The sequence below is a fragment of the Ranitomeya imitator genome, chromosome 2 (assembly GCF_032444005.1).
Source record: "Ranitomeya imitator isolate aRanImi1 chromosome 2, aRanImi1.pri, whole genome shotgun sequence".
In the NCBI taxonomy this organism is placed as follows: domain Eukaryota; kingdom Metazoa; phylum Chordata; class Amphibia; order Anura; family Dendrobatidae; genus Ranitomeya; species Ranitomeya imitator.
In genome coordinates this window covers 442,959,494-442,973,356 of record NC_091283.1, presented here as the reverse complement: position 1 = coordinate 442,973,356, position 13,863 = coordinate 442,959,494, and the positions used below count along the sequence as shown (strand labels likewise).

The following is a 13,863-nucleotide window of genomic DNA, read 5'->3' as shown; positions in this document are numbered from 1 at the left end:
GATACAACCTCTGATATAGTAACAACTAGTTGCTAGTGGTCATAACTATGGATACCTAAGGTCCTGCAATGCCCTGCACATGAGGAAAGAGACAAAGCAAATCAGATATACTATATTACATTTCTAATTGGAGGTATTTGCTAATATTATTAGTATTACACCTACTATGTATTTGGATAGGATTGTGGCGAAAGGAATACCCCTTTAAAGACACTTTAAGTCTATGTGCAAACAGTATTTGTTGTTCTTTTTTTTCTTTTTTACACGTTTTCAAGTGGAAAACACTTCAGGAAAGGCTCCTTCTTTGGGGAAATTTTGGAGTTTTTCTGTTTCCTGAAGCAGGTTTGAAAAGTATTTTGGAAGCGTTTTTCTTTGCAGCCTTCTGATTAGACAATGATCTGGAGAATTTTCCTTCAGGAGCCCCTTCAAAGAAGTGACCTGCCCTTTTTTTATTTTTCCAACCAGGTCTTTTTCAAAATATGAACAGGGAAAAAAAGGAAAGCTAAAAAACCCGAACATACGAACAGTAACATGGATTTACATTAGAAAAACATATTTTTCAGGTTACATTTAAGAATGGATTTGCTAACCCCCCCTCCCCCCCCCCTCCATTTGCACAAAGGCTAAATGTGTGAGAATAGTAGTCCCCGGGGTGTGGGATACTTGAAGCCAGGGAAGCTCTTAGGCTGGCGTCACACTAGCAAGTTTTACGGACTTATGAGCGCAGAAAATACGTCCAGAAAATACGCATTGCACACAGCCCAATGATTCTCTATGGGGCAGCTCCTATCTGCCGTATATTACGCATCCGTAATATACGGTATGTTACGGGCGTAGAAAATCGCAGCATGCTGCGTTTGTCAGCGTATTGCGCAAAAAATACGCCAATGAAAGTCTATGGGGGCGAGAAAATTACGGATTACACATGGACCAACAGTGTGACTTGCGAGAAATACGCAGCAGTGTTCTATAGAAAAGCCGGCAATTCAGTGCGGCGTATAGTAAAATCACACGGACAGAATAGGATAGAATAGGTAGAATAAATGTGTACACATAGTATAGGTATATATATATATATATATATATATATATATCAGTCAGACACACACATATATATACAGTCATGGCCAAAAGTATTGACACCCCTGCAATTCTGTCAGATAATACTCAGTTTCTTCCTGAAAATGATTGCAAACACAAATTCTTTGGTATTATTATCTTCATTTAATTTGTCTTAAATGAAAAAACACAAAAGAGAATCAAGCAAACAGCAAAACATTGATCATTTCACACAAAACTTCAAAAATGGGCCAGACAAAAGTATTGGCACCCTCAGCCTAATACTTGGTTGCACAGCCTTTAGCCAAAATAACTGCGACCAACCGCTTCCGGTAACCATCAATGAGTTTCTTACAATGCTCTGCTGGAATTTTAGACCATTCTTCTTTGGCAAACTGCTCCAGGTCCCTGATATTTGAAGGGTGCCTTCACCAAACTGCCACTTTTAGATCTCTCCACAGGTGTTCTATGGGATTCAGGTCTGGACTCATGTCTGGCCACCTTAGAAATCTCCAGTGCTTTCTCTCAAACCATTTTCTAGTGCTTTTTGAAGTGTGTTTTGGGTCATTGTCCTGCTGGAAGACCCATGACCTCTGAGGGAGACCCAGCTTTCTCACACTGGGACCTACATTATGCTGCAAAATTTGTTGGTAGTCTTCAGACTTCATAATGCCATGCACATGGTCAAGCAGTCCAGTGCCAGAGGCAGCAAAGCAACCCCAAAACATCAGGGAACCTCCGCCATGTTTGACTGTAGGGACCGTGTTCTTTTCTTTGAATGCCTCTTTTTTCTCCTGTAAACTCTATGTTGATGCCTTTGCCCAAAAAGTTCTACTTTTGTCTCATCTGACCAGAGAATATTCTTCCAAAACGTTTTAGGCTTTTTCAGGTAAGTTTTGGCAAACTCCAGCCTGGGTCTCCTACCATATAGTCCCTTTTCATTCAGACGCCGACGGATAGTACGGGTTGACACTGTTGTACCCTCGGACTGCAGGGCAGCTTGAACTTGTTTAGGTGTTAGTCGAGGTTCTTTATCCAACATCCGCACAATCTTGCGTTGAAATCTTTTGTCAATTTTTCCTTTCCGTCCACATCTAGGGAGGTTAGCCACAGTGCCATGGGCTTTAAAATTCTTGATGACACTGCGCACGGTAGACACAGGAACATTCAGGTCTTTGGAGATGGACTTGTAGCCTTGAGATTGCTCATGCTTTCTCACAATTTGGTTTCTCAAGTCCTCAGACAGTTCTTTGGTCTTCTTTCTTTTCTCCATGCTCAATGTGGTACACACAAGGACACAGGACAGAGGTTGAGTCAACTGTAATCCATGTCAACTGGCTGCAAGTGTGATTTAGTTATTGCCAACACCTGTTAGGTGCCACAGGTAAGTTACAGGTGCTGTTAATTACACAAATTAGAGAAGCATCACATGATTTTTCGAACAGTGTCAATACTTTTGTCCACTTCCTTTTTATGTTTGGTGTGGAATTATATCCAATTTGGCTTTAGGACAAATCTTTTTGTGTTTTTTTTATTTAAGACAAATTAAATGAAGATAATAATACCAAACAATTTGTGTTTGCAATCATTTTCAGGAAGAAAATGAGTATTATCTGACAGAATTGCCGGGGCGTCAATACTTTTGGCCATGACTGTATATATATATATATATATATATATATATATATATATATATATTTCAGCGCTAGGTGGCAGAAAAGCCGGTAATTCAATTGCCGGCTTTTTCTATCTCCTTCACAAACCCGACAGGATATGAGACATGGTTTACATACAGTAAACCATCTCATATCCCTTCTTTTATTACATATTCCTCTTTAGTAATATGAGAAGTGTCTTTGTGTCAAATTTGGGGTCTTTAGCTATTAAATTAAAGGGTTAAATCCCGGAAAAAAATGGCGTGGGCTCCCGCGCAATTTACTCCGCCAGAGTGGGAAAGCCAGTGACTGAGGGCAGATATTAATAGCCTAGAGAGGGACCATGGTTATAAGACCCCTCCCTGGCTAAAAACATCTGCCCCCAGCCACCCCAGAAAAGGCACATCTGTAAGATGTGCCTATTCTGGCACTTGGCCTCTCTCTTCCCACTCCCCTGTAGTGATGGGATATGGGGTAATAAAGGGTTAATGTCACCTTGCTATTGTAAGGTGACTTTAAGCCAGGTTAAAAATGGAGAGGCGTCAATTATGACACCTATCCATTATTAATCAAATAGTACGAAATGGATAATAAAACACACACACATTATTAAAAAGTATTTTAATGAAATAAAGACACATGGTGTTTTAATATTTTATTATACTCTTAATCCACCTGAAGACCCTTGTCACCTGAAACAAAGTTAAAAAAACAAACAACATTATTCCATACCTTTCGTCGTTACAGTCTTGTCCCACGCTGTAAATCTATCTGAAGGGGTTAAATCATTTTACACCCAGGAGCCTGCTAATGTACCTGCCCCTGCCTGTAAAACTTGGTGAATGAATGGAATGCAGGGGAATGTACTGTAGTTACCTCGAGTCGCGGTGATGCGCCCTCATATGAACTCGAGCCTGGGAACTTTTCAGAATATTTTCCCACGCTCGAGTTCATATGAGTTCATCCAGCAGAGGATGATTGGTATTAAAATGGTATTAAAAAAATCAGTTCATCACGCAAATAACAAGCCCTCCCACAGCTCCATTGATTGAAAAATGAAAAAGTTACAGATCTCAGAAAATGGCGACAAAAACTTAAATAAATCTTCTAAATAATTTTATCAACTAAAATATATAAAAAAAAGTATACAAATTTGGTATCACCATAATTATAACGACATGAAAAATCGTTTAAAAAACGAACGATGCCAATAAAATCTACATCTCATCCTGCGAAAAACAAACCCTTATACGGCAGCATAGACGGAAAAATAAAAAAGTTCTGGGTCTTGGAAGAAGAGGTGAACAAACAAAAATGAAAAATCGCTCAGTAGTGAAAAAGTAAAAATATAAACCTGAATACAGGTTCCTATAATAGCACTGCCTGGCAGAACGAAAGCCGTAGTACAAAAAATTTTTTTTGAAAAATTTGTTAGTAATTTTTTGGAAGGGAGTATAAAAGGACCACCATATGTTCAGTATATGTACTCTACCCTAGTGTTATTTATGACGTTGTTTACTCTGGCTTGATTGTATGCATCTGGTCCACTCTTAAGCTAGGTTCACACTGCGTTCAGTGACTCCGTTAAACGGACTACGTTACACCGCGGCATAACGCGGTGTAACGTAGTCCGTTAACGCCGCCATTGAATGCAATGTTGGACGCATCGCTAGCGCATGCCCACAATGGGCATGCGTTAGCGATGTGCCGTCATTGAGTGACGGACCCGAGACGCGGGCTGCAGCGTTTCCAGGTCCGTCACTACTAGCGCAGATGGAGCTAGCAGATGCTCCATCTGCGCTAGTGCTGTGCCAAAGTCGGCACTTGCGTTAGTGCAGTCCGTTTAACGTATGCGTTGAACGGACTGCACTAACGCAATGTGAACCTACCCTTAATTCTCTGACCAAGATGAACAGAGACCACTCCTCTCTGCTTCACAGCTGAATGCACTTAGTTTTACATATATAGCATAGCGCAAGTCTGTATAGACTTCAGTCTGCAGTGTGATTTCTATAAGTGTGTCCTAAAAGTGTGAAGATTATGTAGAATTAAAACCAGAATTGAACCAGAAGGGAGCTGAAGGTAACTGGCAAGTCACTGTAAACAATGTTTCTGTTTGTTTTCACTTTCACCCCTATAATCCTTCACTTGCAACATGCAATCCTCTGTCTCCAAACACAGACAGCCCCCTCATGCCCTCTCCTGCTCCCACCTGCTAACACTTTCTCTGCTCCTATCTCTCCAAATCCTGGTCCTCCTCACCACATTCCCACAGTCATTTCTATTTCCCATCCACGCTCTATCACAACCTTCCGTAACCTCTCTAACCTTATACCCATTCACCCAGCCCCCACTAACCCAGTCCCACTAACAGGAGCTCTGTGGAACGCTCGCTCTGTCTGCAACAAGCTTTCCTACATCCATGAACTTTTTGTTACTACCAAACTTTCCTTCCTCGCCATCACCGAAATCTGGCTCACCCCTTCTGACACAGCCTCTCCTGCTGCACTTTCCTATGGTGGCTTCCACCTTTTCTCCCCCTCCCCCCCCCCCCGCCCCAGCAGCAAACATGGCAGAGGAGTTGGTTTTCTCCTGTCAGACACCTTCTCCTTCACCCCAATCCCACTGCCACCATCTGTTACCCTCCCTTCCTTTGAGGTGCACTCCATGCGCATCTACTACCCCTCCAACCTCCAACTGACTATCATCTACCGCGCCCCAGGGCCAGCCACCACCTTCTTTGACCACTTCACCACCTGGATACTTCATTTCCTTTCCGCTGACATTCCTACTATCATCATGGGCGACTTCAACATCCCCATTGACACTTCCCTCTCAGCTGCCACTAAACTTCTATCTCTCACTTCCTCCTTCGGCCTCACTCAATGGTCTTCTGCAGCCACCCACAAAGATGGCCACACACTGGACCTCATCTTCACCCGCCTCTGCTCCCTATCTAACCTCTCTAACTCACCTCTTCCTCTCTCTGACCACAACCTTCTCACATTCTCTTCCCTCTCCACTCCATCTCTACAATTCCCACCCCACAAACTTTCACACCCTCGCAGAAATCTTAAACACCTTGACCTACACTCATTCTCTGAATCCCTCCTCCCTCTCACAGATATAAGTTCCTTACACAATGCGGATGACGCTGCCGCTCTATACAACACCACAATAGCTGTAGCTTTGGAATCTGCTGCCCCACTTACACATACCAAAGCTCGCAAAATCAACAGATAGCCCTGGCACACCAGCCTGACCCAAGAACTGAGGCGAGCTTCCAGGGCTGCTGAGCGCAGATGGAAAAGATCCCACTCCAACGAGCACTTCATCGCATTCAAACAGTCCCTCACTACTTTCAAGACCACACTCGCCACAGCTAAACAAACCTACTTCTTATCTCTCATATCCTCCCTGTCTCACAACCCTAAACAGTTATTCAACACCTTCAATTTTCTCCTCCGTCCCCCAGCACCTCCTCCCTCCCCACTCATCTCAGCTGAAGACTTTGCCTCATTTTTCAAGCAGAAGATTGATAACATCAGATACAGTTTTGGTCAACAACCCCCAGAGCCCTTCCTCCCGACTTCCCAGCCCTCCGCCCCCAAAACCAACTTCTCCACCATTACAGAAGATCGACTCTCCACTCTGCTCTCAAGATCACATCTCACCACCTGTGCACTTGACCCGATCCCATCCCACTTCATCCCAAACCTCACCACAGTCTTCATCCCAACCCTAACCCATCTCTCAACCTATCACTAACAACTGGTGTTTTCCCCTCAAGCTTTAAACATGCCTCAATCACACCTATCCTCAAAAAGCCCTCTCTTGACCCATCCTCTGTATCTAGCTATCGCCCTATATCACTTCTCCCCTATGCCTCCAAGATACTGTAACAACACGTCTACCTTAAACTGTCCTCCCATCTCTCTTCTTGCTCCCTCTTCGACCGCTTACAATCTGGCTTCCGGTCACACCACTCCACTCAAACTGCCCTAACTAAGGTCACCAATGACCTCTTAACTGCCAAGAGCAAGCAACACTACTCTGTCCTCCTCCTCCTGGACCTGTCAGCTGCCTTTGACACAGTGGACCATTCCCTATTATAACAGACCAGACATTCAGCGTCTCCCACTCACACATCCTCCTCATCACTTTGCCCCCTATCTGTCGGAGTCCCACAAGGTCCAGTCCTAGGGCCCCTGCTCTTCTCCATTTACACCTTTGGCCTGGGACAGCTCATAGAATCTCATGGCTTTCAGTATCATCGCTATGTTGATGACACACAGATCTACATCTCTGGACCAGATATCACCACCCTACTAACCAGAATCCCTCAATGTCTGTCCACTATTTCATCCTTCTTCTCTGCTAGATTTCTGAAACTTAACATGGACAAAACAGAATTCATCATCTTTCCCCCATCTCACGTGACCCCCCAACGAACCTATCCATTACAGTAAATGGCTGCCCACTCTCCCCAGTCCCCCAAGCTTGCTGCCTCGGGGTAATCCTTGATGCTGATCTCTCCTTCAAACCACATATCCAAGCCCTTTCCACTTCCTGCCGACTTCAACTCAAAAATATTTCACGAATCCGTTCATTCCTCAACCAAGAATCTGCTAAATCCCTAGTCCATGCCCCCATCATCTCTCGCCTTGACTGCTGCAACCTCCTGCTCTGTGGCCTCCCCTCGAACACTCTCGCACCCCTCCAATCTATTCTAAACTCTGCTGCCCGACTAATCCACCTGTCCCCCAGCTATTCCCCAGCTTCTCCCCTCTGTCAATCCCTTCACTGGCTCCCCATTGCCCAGAGACTCCAGTACAAAACCTTAACCATGACATACAAAGCCATCCACAACCTGTCTCCTCCATACATCTGTGACCTCATCTCCCAGTACTTACCTACACACAATCTCCGATCCTCACAAGACCTCCTTCTCTACTCCCCTCTTATCTCCTCTTCCCACAATCGTATACAAGATTTCTCTCGCTTATCACCCCTACTCTGGAACTCTCTACCACAACATATCAGACTCTCGCCTACCATCGAAACCTTCAAAAAGAACCTGAAGATCCACCTCTTCCGACAAGCCTACAACCTGCAGTAACCACCGATCGACCAAACCGCTGCATGACCAGCTCTAACCTCGCCTACTGTATCCTCACCCATCCCTTGTAGATTGTGAGCCTTCGTGGGCAGGGTCCTCTCTCCTCCTGTATCAGTTGTGACTTCTATTGTTTAAGATTATTGTACTTGTTTTATTATGTATACCCCTCCGTACAGGTAAAGCGCCATGGGATAAATGGTGCTATAACAATAAATAATAATAATATATGTAGCTAGAAATACTACTTGTTCCACAAAAAAAAATCAAGCGTCAGAAAAATAAAAAAGTTGGGAAAGGAAAAAAATCGCCACATCCTGACGGTAATAACGGACTATGGCACCAAGGAGTTAATAAGTCAGGTAGTGCCAATCGCTTGACAAGAGCCTTGTGATCACCACATGTGTTGTGGGGAAATCGCAGCAGATATTATCAGTATAATCGCGTCCGGGAGATAGTTAAGTTTGTGTTTACCCATAAAAAAAATGACCAGGAAAGAAGCAAAAAAAAGGAACAAAAAAGAAGTAGTGGGATAATGAGGCGTCCTGACCACTCTGCTGTCCCGGGCAAATGCCGTACTGTACGATCCTCGGGCTCTCTGCGTAGCAGATGTCACAGGATGTGAGTGCTGCTTTATGGAAAATGCTCAAGGGGAGACTGCGGGATTTTTGTTATCAATTTCATACGGTTTTTAAACTTTCTGCTTGCAGTCACTGAATAAAAATTTTCATTAGTTCTGCCTGGAGGATCAGAATTTGTCCTGGTCACGTGAGAGGCTAGCGAGCGCTGAAAACACTGACTAAGCCCCGACCTTGTGTGCCCATCACACCGACGCGACCCTTTGTGGCACAAATCTCCATCCTAAGCTGACGCATTGTAATTTGTGAGCAGAGGATGGATTTTCAGCCTATGAATGTAGAAATAAAAATGTTTCCACAAACTGCAAGCATAAAAGGATATACCAAGTTTATACAAAACTTTTTTTTAACGCTTTAGGCTACTTTCACACTAGCGTTTTCTGCAATCCGTCACAATGCGTCGTTTTGCAGAAAAAACGCATCTTGCAAAAGTGCATTGACGACGCATTTGCGACGGATTGCCACACGTCGCATCCGTCGAGCGACGGATGCGTCATGCTTTTGCGGACCGTCGGGAGAAAAAAACGCTACATGTAACTTTTTTTTCTCCTGACGGACCGCTTTTTCCGACCGCGCATGCGCGGCCGGAACTCCGCCCCCACCTCCCCGCACTTTACAATGGGGCAGCGGATGCGCCGGAAAAATGCATCCGCTGCACCCATTGTGCAATGCAGCAAACGCTAGCGTCGGAATCTCTCTCCCCGACGCATTGCGACGGGGAGATTCCGACGCTAGTGTGAAAGGAGCCTAGCATAAAAGTGGACAATCCCTTTAAATCTTGATTTCTCAGCCTCTGCATGCAGCGCGTGGTGTCTTTGCGCTATGTGATCTGCTGGCAGCGGCGGCTGTACCCCTGCTCCTGAGCGAGGGAGCGGCCCCCTGCCTATCTCACACAATCTACTAACACATTTTACAGGCCGCATTTGTTTTCTGCACTGAATAAATTACCTGAGGCTGGAATTTAAGATTCTCCTGAGGAACAAGGGTAATTCTTGTAACAGGGTTTCACTTTTTTTTTTTACAATTTTAGGTTTTTTGGGGGGGAGGTTTCTTCTGGTGTTAAAAGATGGTGAACTCTGCACAACCCTTCAGAACGAGTCAGGGGCAGCGGTGGGGTTAGCGGCTTTATTTATTACCTAACTTAACTGTACACAGGCTGGGATTGGGTGTCCGGTGACTGATCCCTCAGACGTGCCGAAAAAGGCAAATACGGGGGCTATACTGGGTACACCCAAGAAATATGATGTACTGATAGCAGAGTTTTATACAACCTATCCACAATATATGGAGAGAAGCATTGGGACATGCGTCTTTATCACCGAATTAAGGTTTTTCCGTCAGTTCCATTGCCCTCGTTGTATACCATCCGGCCCCTCAACCCCATTGTATAACATCAGGCCCTGGGGTGTAACATCTGAACCCTCACCCTGGTTTATAACTCTGGCCCCATTTCTCCCAATCAATAATCATTGGTACCAATGCCCCTGTTGTATAACATCTGCACCCGACCCCCCCTTTCCCCGGTGTATAAGATACAGCCCATCATCATATTGTCTCTGTTTACTAATGTGTCAGAATGGCTGGCGGTACAGAGTTCCCTGTTACCAGCCCGGTCTTATAATAGGGGCCTCCGGTGCAACAAGTTAGATAATGACTTTTTCTTTTGTCCTAAATATTCCCCCATTATCTGTGAGTGATATTATTGAGAAGCAAAAGAATCAGCAGCGACTCAGCCAGAAAGTGGAGACCCCATAATGTTACAGAGCAGGGTCACCGAGTGCTGAGGAGCAGAGGACAGAAAAGTCACCAACACTCTGCTGACTCCATAACTGACAACTTCCTCTCATATTAACATCAGCACAAACACTGCGCCCCGCTGGAAGCTTCATGACCAAGCAGCTGAGTGCAGCTTTACATCACCAAGCACAAAGCCAAGTGTCAGTGGTGTTAAGCAGCTGCCACCAGACACTGGAGCAGTGGAAACGTGTTCTGTGCAGTGATGGATCATACTTCTCAATCTGGCATCTAATGGATGAGTCTGGGTTTAGTGAATGCCAGGAGCCTTACCTGCTTGACTGCGTTGTGCCAGCTGTAGTTTGGTGGAGACTGGATGTGTAACACCCCAGGTTCCTGGTTGTTACAGTGGCATTGCTTTCCTCACGGGAAGAGTGATGTCATGCTTGGGAACGAGGAAGGATTCCTTTTATCAGGTATTCACAAACATGCAACATGTTCTTACTCCAGGCCAGAAGGGGGAGCTCTTATCCAGCTTGTGGGTGGCTCCCCTATATATATTCTGGCTGGAGGGGAAGTTAGTGAGTAGTCTGTCACAGAGGTGTGAGGAGGGAGGAAGCAGACAGAAGAGAATCAGGAAGACGGGGGGGCAACATGAGGTTCTGCAGCTCCTGGATGGGAGAGAGAAGGACGGAATAAGTTGTAGAGAGGAACAGAGGCACAGGAGAGTGAAGAGCTGGAGAGAAGCTGCGACTGGGCTTCCTCCACACTGAGCGCAGATACTGGTAGCCGGAAGACCGAGGTTGTGGGTGTAACTCTATGCCCCACGACATAAACCGGCGGACAGCAGATTGCAAGTTACCTGTCCACCAATAATACCCGAAGGACACAGTAGCAGACTGAGCCCAGGTCGTGATAGAGATCCTGTAAAAAGGCTCGAGCTACCTGTCATACGGGTAGTGTCCAACCAACAAGGGGGACAGAGAGAAAATGTGAGGACCTTGTGTGAGGCCTAAGGCAGCAAGGGACCGTACCTGTAATCCGGTACCCTGGACTGCGGCTGCCTGAATTCATCAGTAAACCAGGTAAAGATACTACAACCCTGTGTCCTCCGTTTATTCCCGGCACCTCACCATTCTTGCCCAACACGTCGGGAGCCCTGGGGACCCAGCTTCACCTGTGGGAAGCCATACCATCCCTGCTACAACAACATCATCCCAGAGGACCCCTTTAAGCAGCATCAGTCACCCCTGACCGAGTAGCACAGGTGGCGTCACAAATCTTTATTATTTCACAAACCCCTTTAAAGACCCTTTTACTTGGGCGCCCAGGGCCATGGACCAGGTCAACACATCCCTTTAATTACCGGACCCCATACTGAGTACCCCACAGCCCTGACGGGCGTTCCAGATGATGCTATGGGGGTGTTTTTCAATGGTCGGCCTCAGTCCCTTAGTTTCAGTGAAGGAAATTCTTCAGCATATAAAAGACATTTTGGCCAATTTTATGCTTCCAAGTTTGTGGGAGTAGTTTCAGGGGAAGGCTCTTTTCTGTTCCCCATGAATGTGCTCCAGTGCACAAGATCCATAAAGACATGGTTGAGGGAATTCACACAAAGCTCTGATCTCGACCCCATCCAACACCTTTGGGATGACATAGAATGGAGATTGTGAGCCCGACCGTCTCCTCCATCAGGGACTGACCTCACAAATGCTCTTCTGGATGAAATAGCAACAATTATTACAGAAAACTCTGAAATCTTAAAGAAATTTCTTCTAGAAGAGAGGAGCTGTTATAGCTGTACATGGGGACCAACTTCATATTAATGGTTATGGATGTAGAATGGGATGTCATAAAAGCTCTTGTACGTGCAATGTTGGGGACACAATACTTTTATCTATGCAGTGTATCTATCTATTTCTCATTTCTATCTAGATGTGCTCAAAAGTTTACATACCCCAGCATCATTTTAGCTTTCTTGGCCTTTTTTCAGACAATATGAATGATAACACTAAAACTTTTTCTCCACTCATGGTTGGTGGTTGGGTGAAGCCATTTATTGTCAAACTACTGTGTTTTCTCTTTTTAAATCATAATGACAACCCAAAACATCCAAATGACCCTGATCAAAAGTTCACACACCCTGGTGATTTTGGCCTGATAACGTGCACAGACGTTGACACAAATGGGTTTGAATGGCTACTAAAGGTAACATCCTCACCTGTGACCTGTTTGCTTGTAATCAGTGTGTGTGCATAAAAGCTGAGTGAGTTTCTGGGATTTAGACAGACTCTTGCATCTTTCATCCAGCCACTGACGTGTCTGGATTGTGAGTCATGGGGAAATCAAAAGAATTGTCAATGGATTTCCGGGAAAGGTGAGTGATCTGTATAAAACAGAAAAGGGTACAGAAAGATATCCAATGAATTGATAATGCCAGTCAGTAGTGTTCAAACTGTGATTAACAAATGAAAAATCAGGGGCTCTGTAAAAACAAAACTACGGTCAGGTAGACCAACAAAAATGTTATCCACAACTGCCAGGGAAATCGTTTGGGATTCAAAGATAAACCCACAAATAACATCAGCTGAAATACTGGACTCTCTGAACACTAGCAATGTGGCTGTGTCAAGATGTACAATAAGAAGGCACTTGAAGAAAAATGGGCTGCATGGTCGAATCGCCAGAAGAAAGCCATTACTGCGCAAATGCCACAATGTATCTCGCCTACAATATGCAAAATAGCACAGAGATAAGCCTCAAAACTTCTGGAACAAGGTAATTTGGAGTGAGACCAAAATTGAAATGTTTGGCCACAACCATAAAAGTTACATTTGGAGAGAGGTCAGCAAGGCCTGCGAGGAAAGGAACACCATTCCTACTGTAAAGCATGGAGGTGGATCGCTGATGTTTTGGGGATGTGTGAGCTACAAAAACACAGGAAACTTGGTCAAAGTTGAAGGAAAGATGAATGCAGCACATTATCCGCAAATACTGCAGGCAAATTTGCACTCATCAGCCCAGAAGCTGTGCATGAGACGTACTTGGACGTTCCAACATGACAACGATCCAAAACACAAAGGCAAGTCGACCTGTCATTGGCTACAGCAGAATAAAGTGAAGGTTGTGGAGTGGCCATCTCAGCCTCCTGACCTCAGTATCATTGAGCCATTCTGGGGAGATCTCAAGCACGCAGTTCATGATAGACAGCCCAAGAATTTACAGGAACTGGAGGATTTTTGCCAAGAACAGTGGGCAGCTTTACCATCTGAGACAATAAAGAACCTCATCCACAACTACCACAAAAGACTTCAAGCTGTCATTGATGTTAGAGGGGGCAATACACGGTATTAAGAAATGGGGTATGTGAACTTTTGATCAGGGTCATTTGAATGTTTTGAGTTGTCATTATGATTTAGAAAGAGAAAACACAGAAAGCAAAAATTCTGCCTGGGTATGTAAACTTTTGAAAACAACTAAATCTATCTCATATCTATCTATCTATCTATCTATCTATCTATCTATCTATCTATCTATCTATCTATCTATCTATCTATCTATCTATCTATCTATCTATCAGTATTGGGACCTGTTCTCTTCAACATATTCATTAATGATCTGGTAGAAGGTTTACACAGTAAAATATCGATATTTGCAGATG

At 44.6% G+C, this 13,863-nt stretch overlaps 1 protein-coding gene across 1 annotated transcript in view; it reads left to right on the top strand.

Annotated features, from left to right (window-relative positions):
• BMP7 (bone morphogenetic protein 7) overlaps positions 1-13,863 on the top strand; it is a 123,105-nt gene that overhangs the window by 90,453 nt on the left and 18,789 nt on the right. The window lies entirely within an intron of this gene.